The sequence below is a fragment of the Ursus americanus genome, chromosome 15 (genome assembly GCF_024610735.1).
Source record: "Ursus americanus isolate L20-20 chromosome 15, mUrsAme1.1.p, whole genome shotgun sequence".
In the NCBI taxonomy this organism is placed as follows: domain Eukaryota; kingdom Metazoa; phylum Chordata; class Mammalia; order Carnivora; family Ursidae; genus Ursus; species Ursus americanus.
The window spans coordinates 30,596,486-30,609,513 of NC_142141.1; positions in this window are offsets into that span (position 1 = coordinate 30,596,486).

The following is a 13,028-nucleotide window of genomic DNA, read 5'->3' on the forward strand; positions in this document are numbered from 1 at the left end:
AAAATATGATGTGTTTTAAACTTTAGATGTTATTATTTTAAACCCCAAATTATTTACACTTCAAAATAGAAGTGACCTCTATCATCTTTCAGGCCTATTTTTTTTTTAAGTCCCCATGACTTCTTAAATTTAAGTGTTTATATTTGTTAATCTTATAATTTTACTATGCTACTTTGCTCTTATGAATTTTACTTTCATAATTTATGACATTAAGCTGTATGAACAAGATTTATCTCCCTTATGCCTCTATCCTTCTAGAATATATGCCATAAAACCCAAGTCTGATTATTTTGTTCATCTACACTGCACCTAGCAAAATTTTATTACATGCTCTGCCTATTTGAAAATTACCTATTCTGTGCAATACAAAAGAAATGTAGTCTTTGTAGGATAATTGGATGCTAAGCATCAGTAGCTATTTTGAGTCCTGAAAGTAATGGTCAAAAATTTAAGCAAGTGTGACTGGCTGCATGCACTGAATTATTAGCTTGGTTCTGTAACTTTAATATGTCCTCTTTCCAGGAAAATAAGATGGAATAAAGAAGATTTGCTGTTGTATTCAGGGTTAAGTATGCCTGCTACTGACATTGGGAGGCAGTGACTTTCTTAAGCAATTTTGGTTCTGTCCGTTTTAAAAATGACATCTATTTTTTATATACCGGCCAAGACTGAATTCAATCATGAGGAGAACTCCTGCTTTTAAAAGGGAGCAGAGAAAGTATAAATTACCTTACTTAAATTCATCAAGGATGCAGGAGCAAATCCAGCCAGAAGACCATATTCCTCCTCCTCCTATTTTGGAGTTTTTGGCCAAACGCCACATTCCTTCCCCAGGGACAATTAACGTTTCTGTTAATATTTGTCACTTTGTTCTTCATTATTTTCTTTATAGCTTTAGGGCATGAAAAGTATGAGCTTCTCTATACCGGAAGAATTTCTTGCCATATTCACAAATCTATTGCAAGACAAAGATAATTCTATTATAGTTATTCAGAAGAAAATATTGGCAATTTTGTAATACCTGGCTGCTTTTCAATTTTGAATACTCTCCCAGTGAAATCATTGCTTCTTTTTCCCCAAATTCAAACATACTCTTTCTGCCACTGAACCATCAGAAAGATTGTCTCCCTAAGCGAGGCCAGCACAAGGGTAACATGAGTGAGGCCTCAGGCACAAAATCTGAAGTGCCCAAAATCTCAATAATCAAGGCAAATAATATTTCAATGCAATGTTTAAAAAACAAAATTAAGGTAATAGTCAATGATGAACCAAATGTCACAATCTGAGGTGAAGACAGGATCCAACCCTGCGCCTGCATGACCTTACCCTCAGTTGCCTCCTTCGTCTTGGCCCTGCTTCCTGTGGAGACTCTGATGGGACAAAAGGGGTTTTGAATGATTTCCGTGGTAGAAGTCTTGCCCTGATTTGTCCCATCACACCTTGAGAATTATTGGAAGGCGTTATTAAAAGGCCCTGTCCATAAGGTTCTGGATTTGTTTCCAAGAGTAATGTATTAAATGCCGGACAAAGAATTAACCTTTCCTGACAAAGGAAACATGCTTTTCTCAAGTATGGGTGTTCACCAGCACAGCTGATTGTGCCCTCAGCCGATATCTTGGGCTGAAGGAGAGCAGAAACTGAATGAGAAATACTGGTTTTAAACCTTCTAAAGAACTTTTAATATTAGACCAATGGTTTTACAGTTTTATGCTTTATCTTCTTAATTTTATGAAACCAAGATTTCCAGTTGGGTGGATGCATGTTGAAATGTGTGTTTTGCTAACGTGATAGGAGAAGTCATTTGTGACAGCAAATGCGGGGGTACTATTTACAATCCCACACAGCCCTGAGGAAAGACTGGGTCCCAAGGAAAGTCTTAGGTTTGCTGAACAGGACAATGGGGATGAGAAATTGAAATGGAAATTGCTTTGCCTAAGACAAGGCATAAGGGGCTGGGGAAGAATTTGAGAATGTGAGAGTCAGGACCTGTATGAACAGAAAAGAGTTATGAAATAGTTTTGATTAAAACTCCAAAGATTCTCCAAATCTTACTGGCATCATTACACTTCAAAGATTGACAAACATGGATATTCTTTGGAGCGATTACATTTCTAATATAGAATCAATGGCCACTTATTCCCAAAGGGAAACATCTTTTCGTTTTTTTTAATTGTAAATGTTGAAATACCAACAGTTGAGCAGAGGATAGTATTTATTTATTTACTTGAACATGTCTGAGTATAATAATTGTTCAAAAAGTAAGGACTATTTTATGTTTTCATTAGATTTATATAATTAAATACAAGTGATTCAGAGTTATTTGGACATTCTTTTAATAATGAAGCAATTTTACAAAAAAGAAATTACTTTTTGACCAAACTAATCATATCTTTCTACAAAGAAAATTTAGATTTGTAGAGGCAAAGATATTTTTTGAAAGATTTTTTAGTTTCTCTTAAATTTATGAGGGAAACTGCTGAGATATGGGAGATGTATTTTTGAGACGAGCATAACTCAGGAAAGTTTGAAAGATTCAAAAGAAGTTTGCCAAATGTATTCTCATTTGTTTCTTGTATTTGTCCGAGGCCTTAGTTTCCAAGCATTTCAAAATAAAAGTTGTTTGCCTAACTCTTCTCCAAGATCTATTAGCAACCTAGCATACTACAATTCTGTTGAAAACGTGCAGTTCTGAATTGCTCAAAGTATGATATTCTGATATCTAACATAATGAAGTATTTCATTTGAGAAAATTAGTGTTTAACAGATAAGGTTTGTATACACCATATAGCATGCATTCTCCATGTATCTGCATACCAAGGATCAAAGCATATTAACTATCTTGGCTTGTTAACAAATATATTAAAAGATCCAAGTGATTACTGCCCTCCTCACAGTAATTATCTTAAAATGCCAAACACATATCCCAAAGATGCTCGCATGAGTCAAAATATGTTTGATCCCCCAACAATTCAGAACAGTCTACAGGACTCACAGGAAGTTGATATGAATATTCTCAACAGTGGTTTATCTCAGGAATAGTAAATCCCATTTTAGGAGTTAACCGAAACTCATCTGAAGCCCTATTTTCTTTAACAGCAAATGATGTAGTTTAGCATCACTATTTGCAATCAAAAACAAAACGTGATTGTTTTTATGCATGGCTCATAAATTACATCTGAAGTCCTTCTAGATATGTTCCAAAAGACTCTCTCTCCCTCTCTCTCTCTCTTTCACCCCCATATATACATATGTCTTCCCAAATTCAAACTCTCAAGAATCTAAAGATCTGTGATATTTACTTTTAAAGATCTAATAATTTTATAGCTTTATATCTACCCAAAGTTATTTTTACTCTCACAGAAGAGCAATGATCAAAGCCATCAACTTGGGCTTGTTTTGCATAGTTATTTTTAAATGGATGATTATTTACATATGACATTCTACATTTCTATGAATAAATGGCATTGAGTCTTAATTTCTCCATGTGTGAAACTCTCAGATAATAACTTCTTAAATTGGTACCCGCAATCAAAGTTCAGTCTTTCTGAAGCTAGGTTATTATTCACCTACTCATAAGCTACATGAGCAAAAATCTTTTACATGATTTTAATTGCTTCAAGCTATGAATGTTGACAGCTTTTGAGACTTGGGCTAGTTTGTTCAAACAATTTCTCAGCTAAATTGACTACAAACATACATCAAAGTTTTAGTTTAAACTTGACAAGAAGGTTCTGAATAAGCAAGTCAATGCAAAGATTCCTTCTAGGTAGAACTATTTTGTAAGAAAAGAAATGATTGGTTTGACAATCATTGTTTTGAAAATTACTGGTTAAAAATCATTAACCTCTTTATTAATCAGAGTATCAGCTGGGTAAGGAAATACTCTCAATAGAGACTTAATTTCTTGAAAGTCTGTCAGAAAATTGTTCAAGCATTTTATCATGAATGTCAACTACTTTCCAGATAGCCAGTATAATATGTCCCAGAAAAAGTTCTGGCCCTACGTAGATTTGGGAAATGCCTTTCCTCTTAAGTTGTAACATATATTGTAGGAGAGTAAAAGGTGAACTTTCCTGCACGCATTATTAAGCCACTTCAACAGCTATATCTACATAAGTCTAGTTCATATCTGCAAAATGTTAGATGTCTGTGATAACTCATTTAAAGTAATTCCTGCCTACGGTCTCAAGCACAACATACTTCTTCTTCTTCTTCTTCTTCTTCTTCTTCTTCTTCTTCTTCTTCTTCTTCTTCTTCTTTTTTTTTTTAAAGTAGGCTCCACGCCCAGTGTGAAGCCCAACACGGGGCTCAAACTCATGACCCTGAGATCAAGACCTGAACTGAAATTAAGAGTCAGATTTTCATCCAGCTGAGCCACTCAGGTGCCCCTCAGGCACAAATTTCTTAAAACACATGTCTTTCTGATGACAAAAACAAAACAAAACAAAACACACAAAAAACCACCAAAAACTAAAAACCCCAAACCAAAAACAAACAGCTAAGTTTCTTGCAAGAGAAGCTGTGACATTTCTTTTTTTTTCCCCTGGCATATACTTTATCTTTTTTTTATTATGATATGTTAGTCACCATACAATACATCCTTAGTTTTTGATGTAGTGTTCCATGATTCATTGTTTGCATATAACACCCAGTGCTCCATGCAATACGTGCCCTCCTTAATACCCATCACCGGGCTAACCCATCATTAGCCATCATGGAAATTCAAATCAAAACCACATTGAGATACCACCTTACACCAGTTAGAATGGCAAAAATTGACAAGGCAAGAAACAACAAATGTTGAAGAGAATGTGGAGAAAGGGGAACCCTCTTACACTATTGGTGGGAATACAAGTTGGTACAACCACTTTGGAAAATTGTGACAATTCTAAAGGGCGCTATCATCCCTGAATTACAAAGTATTTGACAGACTCAAGGGCTCATGTTATACAAGGAGACCATGGCTTTGGAAATTTTGAAAAGTGGTTTTATTTGTTTATTTTAGATAGGAGGGCAAGATAAATTCAAGGGATTGACCACCAGCCAAAAACAAAGGCACAGCACATCTCAGTTTTAAACTGTCCTAGCTTAATCTTTTATACATAAACAAGACTTCTACCTGCCCACCTTATCAGGAATTATTTCGGGATCCACAGGAGCTACAAGCCCTTGGCTTCACAAGGAAACAATACACTTGGAAAAGTAATTCAAGTACAGTGCAGGGAAAGAGGGAAAATGACACCAAGGAGATCAGATATATACCTGAAAAGAACTTTAAATATTCATTTTGATAGCAAGGAGTGTCACAGGATTAGTTCTAAAGAACAAAGGGGAATATGACATTGCAGAGTTTATGAAGATTTCATAGAGTATGTGACACAGAATTTGGCTTATTATAAAGGGGCTGATTTTTGCCATCCCTTAGCTCCACATTCTCTCTTCTTAGTTTCCTTCTGGCATGTTTTTATAGATGCCTCAGTCTTTTTAAGATGTATTTTATGGGCCTTCCTTAACAATGTACTTTGTAATCTGCTTATTTACTATGACAAATCCTCTCAAATAATCATGAGTTTTTGTGTATAGTGGAGCTAAAAATGTATGCCTTAAACAAAGATACTCATTCCAAAGGAAGTCACAAAATCTTCATAAATAATAAATTTTAAAGATGAGGGAGAACTAGTCAGTTTATAATGACAATAGAAATGCAAAAGGGAAGGGAGAAGCCACAGGTTATAGGAACTCAGTTTCAAGATATTAGAAATACAAAATACAATAGGAGGGAGGAAAGTTTTGGAAAATGAGGCATTTTTATGTTAATGCTTCCGAACTAATACAGATAAGAACTGGACTTCTTATCTATAACACATTAACAATAGCATCACTATAAATAGTGGGCACTTCCCTCCCAGAAGAATATAACTATTTTGGAGAGAGGATGGTATGGACTGAACTAAGCATATGAAAACACCTTAAAATGGTGCCTACTCAGAAATAAGAAAACAACCAAAGGCAGCTTTTCAACCTAGATAGAAGCAAACCTCCAGGTGGGAAAAGAAAGACTCAGCAGGAAGGAAATTGCTAGGTGCACATGGGGAGTTTCTGCTACGACCAGAGCACCCTCAAGAGTGAAAAGTTGTCAAAATTTTCCAGAACTTAAACATAAGAAAAAAGTCAACAAATACTGTGCACACTCACACAAAACCACATACTGTCAAAGATGCATATCTTCTCATGTACTTCCAATAGCAGAATTCCCTATGTAGAATTCCAGTCTAGTGAGTTCCAGTCCCTAGAGTGTGGGTTTGTATGGGGAAAATGAGAATCTTTTAAAGAGGTTCTGATATAACTGTGTGTTACTATTTATACATTCATTTTTTATTATTTTACTACAAATATCTTTTTGTTAGATTTCATTCATATTACATGTCAGGCATAACATATTATTTTTTAAATTTGATTCTATCAATGAATACCATTTCAGGAGAGTAATGGGGCTATTATAAAATATTAGTTATAAAAAAGGAGGTGTTGAGAAGGTAAAGAAACATTGTCCTGAATGCTGATGTGTACAGGGATTTGTGCTGCACTCTCTGTAGTAAACTCACTGCCGAACAGATACTCTAATTTTTATATGATAGTACATTTTACAATAAAAGTAAAGATTGGGGTTAGGAATAATAAAAGTGAGTAAGAAGGGGCAACAGCAAGGAAAAAAGTTATTAAATTAATTCAAAAATAGCAAATATACTCTATTTTCCTACAGGTTTCCCATCATCAGATTTATAAAATTTGAAATGCAAAATATAGTTATTAAAAATGACTAAAAGTAGAAAGAATATGGATCTTATTTTGCAATAAATAATTAATTAGTTAATCTTGCAGATTGCCCAGTAGAAGCTGATTCCAGAGAAGTCACTTGGATGGTAACATCTGAGGAAAGTCTGCTGGTCCTTTCATCCATGATGTATTCTCCTTGTCGCCTGGAATTCCCACTATGTAATCACTGAATTTAGTTTCATTTGTTTCCATTTTCTTGTTATACATGTCATCCTAGAGGTTCAGTCAAACTAAGCCATTAATTCTCCCTATAATTTAGGTTACTCTAATTAATTCATCAAATTCATTTCTTGAGCACCTAAGGTGTGTCAACACATGTTCTAGACAACATGAATATGACAACAGAAGGGAAAAATCTGTGCCTTCATGCAGCTTTTATCATTCTAGGAAGAAATACATAACAAATAAATACAAATCAAATAATTCGGACGGTGAAAGGAGCTTTGGAGGAAAACAATGTAGAGAAGAGAGAAAGGAGTATCAAGAATACGGATTGGGGGGATTTGCTGTTTAAGTAGCATAATCAGGGAGAGCATCATTGAGCTGATCATATCATTCAACAATGACCAAAAAGGGTCTGTAGGTCAATATAACTAGGTGTCTTCCTATGCCTTGCTACTGAAAGGAGGTGCACGGACTTGCAGCATCTGTATGACGTGGAAGTCTAAAAGAAAGGGCAGAATCCTATAGCTCCTGGCAGGAGTCTAAATTTTAATAAGAGCCCTATGTGATCCACATGCAAATTAATATTTGAGAAGTACAGAGCTAGTAAAGTCCTAGAGGAGCATATAAATCGTAAGAAAATTTTAGGGGACTTCTAGGTATGAGGACATTTCTGAGGATATCAAGTCAATGCTGAGTATTATACCAAGGGATACTGGCTAGACAGGAAAGTCTAGAGAAAGTTGAAGAGGAACAAAGCCGGACACTTGTGAAAGTTGGTAAGATGGACTTTATCCCGATGACTGCAACTGGGGAGAGAGACTCAGGGTAAACTGAGTTCACCGAATGCCACTAAAAAAAAAAAAAAAAAAGTGGGTGCCTTTTTAAATGCTGGGGTGCAGTAAAGAAAAGTGGTGAATTGTGAGTTTTTTAAAGGGGAGGAATCAATACGATTAGGATATTTGACTTTGTTGATTGGTGCTTATCTGATGAAGAAACAAACTTTTAATTCTTTAGGAGGAACTAAGTTTTGCAAATTGGAGTGAGACACCCACCATAGCTAGGTTCTACACTTCGCTCCCAGGAACTGGATGCTTCCATTTCAAAGAGATGGTCTGCAGATCCTTGAGGAGATATTTCTGGCTGGTAGAATATTTACATCTCACAGGGGAGAGAAAGGATTTATAATTGCAAGTTTTTAAAGTAACTATTCCAAGAAAAAAGACGTCAGGGGCCTCGAGTCATACTTGGCTGGAACACACAGTAAACTACTTTGGCAGTATTTTTTGAGGCAGGAAATTTGAGGGGGGTTGGGGTTATTCTAGGGAGGTGGTCTTGGGCCAACAGAAGCCAGGCTAGAGTTCAGTCAAGACTCTTAGTGTGGGAATTAAGGGAACTGTTGGACAGAGTCTTTCATCCTGAAAATTTTGAAGTTCTTGTGAAGGCACTGCAACTGATGACAAACCTTCTATTTAATCATTTTATCCCAGCAATGGGATTAAGCAATGCTGCTTAATCTCACATCAGTCCAATGCATCTACTACTTTCTGTAATACTTTTTAAATGCTACTAACAATAGATTGACAGTGTAAAAATAAATAAATCTGGTCACTGTTTTATAAATGAGCTTCTATTTATCTGTCATATCTATGTATCTGCAGTGTTTAGAAAAGCTAGCTATAAAAACTGGCTCTACCACTTACCAGGTAGCCCCAGTAGAGTTGTATAATCTTGTTATATTCCAGTTTCCATAATTAGAAAATGGAGAATGGAAATAATTTACACTTCATTGGGTAGCTATGAAGACTACATGAGATAAATTCTGCATAAAGTTTATTCCAACTCTTGGCTCACATCAAACTTTCTAGGTACAATGAGCAGCATTTTCTCAGTCATGCTGGGCTACCTGGAATATGAACTAGGTGAGCCCGATACCTCATTCCCAGTTTTCCTGGCAGTAGAAGATAAGCATGCAATCTCAATTTTCCAGGGGAATTCAGGCTTTTTTTCACTGTAACATTCTTCAGAGCCCAAGATCTCCAGCTGTTTGGCAACTGATATTTCCAGATGACTTCTGTGAACAGTGGACAACCTCATATTCGGTCTTCTTGATGTCAGTCAATCTGATTACTGATGAGGCTGCTTTCTCATGTCTGTCCCATAAAGGTGAATTAGTAAGAGAGCAATGTCCCTTCATTGGCATTCTGGCCCCAGCAAGATTCTCCATGAGACACGTTATAGAGATGGGAGCATAAGCCTACTCTTAACATATAACTTGTGTCAGTAGAATTTATCCTGAAGCCTGGTGCATGAAAGGTCAAGTTCCAGGTAGGATGCCATATATGACACATTTGATGCTAAACATTACTATAATCATGCCTTCTTAAAGTAAGAATCTGCAACAGAGTGCATGTTGTTGGTGAAGTTGATAAAATATATGCACGCACACACACACATACACACACACATAGAGATTTGGTTACACATGTAGAGACTTGTCTTTGTGACTTACTTAGGAAGAAGCAGATTTTTGAAAGACATCATTCCAAGTACTCTCCTCTTTGAAGTGCAGATCCAATTAAATTGTCCAACTGCCTACTTGATGTTCTGAGAGAGACGGGAATTGGATAACTGAAGCTCTGTAGGTGTCTATGGGTCATTGAACTCCTCTGGCATGAAGCAAGCATCCTGCCCCTAAGAATCTGACATTCTGCCCTGCCCTGCCCTGCGCTGCCCTTTAAGTTCAGGCTCATTGCTGCACAGCAAGATCCCGGGGAGGAGATACAAGACCATTTTCTTAGAACTGATACTTTAAAATCTCCTACTACAACTACAAAACCGTCCCATTTTGGGGCTGGTAAGCACGCTGTGGGAGAGCATCAGGACTTGGTTCTTAAAGCTTTGTTCCCAGCAGGAGCTGAGATCTAAGCTTCTCACTATTATTTTGTGATTGAGATATAGATGATTAGATATAGATATAGATATACAGGTATATCAAGTCAGAAAGAAAACATCCGCCTCATGTCAGAGTACTTTAGTGTTATTGTGGTGAACATTGTTGTTCGAGGTCTGTAGACAGGTGATAACAGGATAAAACCCAAATAAGCAAAGAACCATGAAGAGTGCAAATTGAAGCTTCCAGGAGTTTCAACCAGACACTTGGCCCATCAATAGAAGCCTAGAGATGTTCATTTCTTGCACTGTTTATTGCTATAATAGATACTGAGGTTTAACAGATCTGGGGGGAGACGATTCTCTGTTAGGCAGAAAGAGAAATTTACTTTTAAATTTAATTTATTTTTAGAGATTAAATTTAGTTTCCTCATTGTACTGGGGATATGACTAGGAAAGAGACGTGTTATTTTCGGGGAAGATAATTTACTACATATACCAGTCATGGTACTTTGTGATCTTTTTTTGCCTTTATTTGTCTTAAAACAAGGTGCTTGCACAGGCTATCAGTTTAGCTTAAAGTACAATTTATAGACACCAATTTCTGCCATTGGGCATGACATGAAAAGCTTAAGTATTTCCAAAGCTCTTAACATACCTGGTTCTCCTAGACCTTGGCTAATTATTAACATTTGAGTCATATTTTTTTAAGCATACTTCTTACTTCAGAGACAAGTTTCTGGTCTGTCATGCATAAGTGAGAGTTACAATTTATATTTTGGTGTGAATATGATAAAAGTGAATTTGTCTTTGAATCATCCAACTCCCCTTTTCCATATTGTTTCATCGTTTTACAATCTTCCCATTTTTTTCACCAGGAAGAAAATAGTTTGCCAGAAACTTAGTGTGAGTTAATTAGCACTTTAATTCTTCCAGGTGTATTTGACTGGAGGGAAGAGATTTTATGGAGAAAAAGGTGAGAAAGAGAAAAAGGTGTTAAATTGAGGAAGGCCTAAATTATAGCCCTAAAAATATTTAACCTTTACAGTAAGGCAAACACCATTGATGGCATTCGAGTTGAAAAACAACAAGATGTCCTTTTAGAAAGAATATCTCTGTGTAGGAGAAACTAGATGGCAGAGCCTGAAATCTTGTAGAACAGGTAACAGATCTGCGCAAAGCTCCTGACATGCAGTTCAGTTTGCAGTCTGAAATTTAATGAGAGTGGTAATTTACACCAATGATAAGGTGATTTGCACAAACCACAACTGTTAAAAACTGAAGCATAGTGTCAGCTACATGGTATATACTCAGTAAATATTGGTTAAATGAATGAATAAATTGAAGTATATATAACCATCCTAAATACCCTACTAGAATAAATAAAAAATAAATATTTAGTGTCCATAATAGGAGATTTTTAAAGTTTTCATTCAAATTCCAGTTAGTTAACAAACGTGTAATATTACTTTCAAGTGTACAATTTAGTGATACAACACTTACATACAACACCTGGTGTTCATCGCAACAAGTGCTCTCCTTAACCCCCATCACCTGTTTTACCCCACCCCCACCCCTCCACACCTTCCCTATGGTAACTGTCATATTTTTCTTTCTAGTTACGAGTCTGTTTCTTGGTCTGCCTCTCTCTCTCTCTCTCTCTCTCTTTTATATTAGGAGTTTTTTCTTCTTTCTCTTAAAGAGTAATTGGGAGGATGTTGCTACCGAAGATATCAGTTATAAAAACAGAATTTTTCAAGATAGAGTGCATCATCATGTATTGCTCAGCATTTTTGACAACAAGTGTTAGTTTCGAGAAAGTGACCAGTGTTTTTGTAAGGCTCCTATTGAGGAAGAATCGTAGACAAAATGTGATGGGGGAAACTTTGGTTTGATATCTTTTTAGCAAATTCCTCAATATTTTACTCAATTCAAACGTAAGTGTCTACCCCAAAAACCTAGAGTTGCCAACTTAGTACTTTACACTTATTTCTTTATTTTATTACCTTTGAACAGAGAAAAGCATCTGTTCTAAACCAGTTGGTATGGCTGGATCATCTAGTTCCAGTGGAACACTGAGAAAGAAGGGAAAGATAAGGCCAAAGAGATATCCACATTTAACACATCGTCTAAACTCTTGAAAAGGCTCCCATTTCTTATCATTTTACCATCTCTTGCAAGTTCATGTGATGGCTGAGAGTAATCCTTGAGGTCTTGAGATAAGCTTACAAGAAATCATTGGAACTTTTCCATCTCTTTCTTCTTCAGATTTATCTTAAAATACCGATTGGAAATTCTCTTGCCCCCCCCCCAAGTTCTCCCCACACACTGACTCCATTCTTAGTTATGATCCCACCGCCTCTTCTTATACTAGCCTCTTTGAATTTCTTTGCTGCTCAACTCTTTCCAATCTTAATGTTTTTTGAAGGCTTTTAATTACCATCCACAGCAAGCTCTAAAGTTTCTAAAGTTTCAATTTTAGAGAATGTTATTCAGTCACATATCCTCAGTAACTCCATCTCATATTGCTGCTCATTCCTCAATGCCTACAGAATTTCAGGTCTGTACTGCATGTTTGGGTACGTACAGAGAAACCAGGTTGTATTTTTCATCAATGAACTTATACACTTAAGTGTCTCACTAGATTATAAAGACTTCAAGAATATCAAGTCATGTGTTCCACAGTTTTAAGCTGAATACATTTTCTCACTCTTCCTCAACTTTTCAATGACCTATTTTATGTGAAGCAATAGAAGGTAGTAGTCGCCCCTGGAGACAAGATGTCCTACTGAGAATGGTAACTCTGCGACTTCCACTGCCACTCTCTGCCACTTTTTAGCAAGTTGCTTAACCTCACTGAGAAGAAATTTCCTCATCTGTGAAATGGAGCTGTGATAACAATGATGTATTTTCCTCATCAGGTTCTTGTATTAAGTGACTTGTCCTCTAGTGTGACTGCTTACCATGGTATATAACACAGAACAAACACTGTCCAAGTGTCGGTGGCCACTAGACCGCAAGTCTCCAGCTCTAGTTCATCCTCTCTTCTGAACTCCAAGCCCATCCATCCAACTGCTTTCTTCATGTGTATTCCGTAATTGCCCAAACATGTCCAAAACTAAACTCTGTATTTTTAC